The following is a 2,292-nucleotide window of genomic DNA, read 5'->3' on the forward strand; positions in this document are numbered from 1 at the left end:
GTTGACAGTGGAAGGACCCCTGGCAGAGACGAGACACTTAGGAGACACCCCATTCCATGCTCCGCCAATTGAAATCGAACTTTTCCGGTCTCCTAAATAGGCGTGGTTCTCGGCTTGTTTCATTGGCTGAGCAGTCTCCTAAGGGGGCGTGGCAGTAGCACTGGTCTCTCGCCGTCTGCGATATTTTTTTTCGGATGATGGCGAAGGCTATGCGAAGGCTCAAGGCTGTGGTCAGATATAGGCCTATGTCAATGGGTCAGACCGTCAGACTCAAGGTTGTGGCAGCTCCCCTTTATTATTTATTTTAGTAGCAGAATTGTTGTCTATTTTCATTAAAAACAGCCCAGAAATTGAACCTTTAAATGTGCTAGGTATTCATTTGAGTGTAACTCAGTTGGCAGATGATACCACCATCTTCCTCAAGAGGGCAGAACAGATCCCTCTGGTAATCAAGAAGATAGATGTGTTCTCTAAAGCATCTGGATTACAGCTAAACTTAAAGAAATGTGAACTTATTGCGATTCATGATCACCCATTAATAGATTTATATGAGATACAGATTCTACAGCTCAGCATTCAACACCATAGTACCCTCCAGGCTGGTAAGCAAGCTCAAGGTCCTGGGACTAAACACAGCAATGTGTGACTGGATCCTGGACTTTCTGACAGACCGCCGCCAGGTGGTGAGAGTGGGCAACCTCACCTCCTCCCCACTGACCATTAGCATAGGAGCGCCCCAGGGATGCGTCTCCAGCCCCTTCTGGTACGACCTCTACACCCACGACTGCGTGGCGACTCAAATCTCTAACACCATCGTGAAGTTTGCAGACGACACAGCAGTCGTGGGGCTGATCTCCAGGGGCGACGAGACGGCCTACAGAGAGGAGGTGAAGGCCCTAGAACAGTGGTGCCAGGACAACCACCTCTCTCTGAACATCTCCAAGACCAAGGAGATCATTGTAGACTACAGGAGGGGGGGGGGGTGCACACCCCCCAATCACCATCAACGGCACAGTGGTGGAAAGGGTGGACAGCTTCAAGTACCTGGGAGTCAACATCCACCAGGACCTGACATGGGCCGGTCACACCGCCACTGTTGTCAAAAAGGCCAAACAGCGACTACACAGACTCAGGCGCCTAAAGAAATTTGGGCTAAGGCCAGAAATCCTTAGGGACTTCTACAGAGGCACCATTGAAAGCCTGCTGACGAGCTGCCAGAACTGCAGGAACTATATAACCAGCAGTGCCTCAGGAGGTCCCTGAAGATCATCAAAGACACAAACCATCTCCACAACACCCTGTTCTCCCTGTTACCCTCAGGGAGAAGATACAGGGTCCCAAAAGCACGCACAAATCGCTTGAGGGACAGTTTCTTCCCGCAGGCCACGAGAATCCTTAACATACACAAATAGTGTAGTAGCTGTAGGCTACTGTACCGCACTGTAGATGCTACCATTATGTATGTCTAATGTTTAATTGTATGTTTAATTAGGTATATGCTATTTGCACCTGTACGTCAAATACGTCGAATTTAAAATGTTTAAGTACGTCCAAAGTATGCACATGACATGTGCACTTATGTGCAGTGAATATGCCACTGTCTGACTTGTCTTATCACTCTACTGCCTTATTGCTTGTTGTGTCTCTTGTTGTTTTTGCACTCATATGCCCTGTTATATTTGTACTATGTTGTAAACGGAGTTCACAGCACAAGAATTTCACACGTGATACTTGTACTACGGAGTGACAATAAAAATCTTGAATCTTGATTCCTGTTAAAAATGAAGTAAAATATTTAGGGGTGGTTATAACGAAAGATTGTAAAGCCAGAGAAGACCGAAATATTGTGACTACTATTAAGAAAAATTAAAACATGCATATCTTGATTCCTGTTTAGAACTCTGACTTAATGTTTTTGCTTTATTTATTTTATTTTGTTGTTTATTTGATTGTCTGTTCCAATTTTGTAAATGTTTAGTCTGAATTTTTTGTATAATGTACTGTTTGTTACTGCCAGACTTTGTTTATTGGGGAAAAAAAAAAAAAAAAAAAATTGATTCTCGACTTCCTCGGTTTTCGTTTGTGCGTGATGACGTCACGCCGCAACGTCGAATCGCACGCACAACCGCATTGTTGTTGGTTGGGGGAAGAGAAGCTAGGCTCGGACAGCCGCTGAGCTCTATCAGTGCTAAATAACGTTAGGTGTATTCATGTCCAGTCATATTAACCTATATTGCTGGTGATAACAGAGTGTAGTTTGAAGCGGACGCCTTCGCCCTGGATACTCGTCGA

Source organism: Poromitra crassiceps (genome assembly GCF_964638095.1).
Source record: "Poromitra crassiceps genome assembly, chromosome: 18".
Classification (NCBI taxonomy): domain Eukaryota; kingdom Metazoa; phylum Chordata; class Actinopteri; order Beryciformes; family Melamphaidae; genus Poromitra; species Poromitra crassiceps.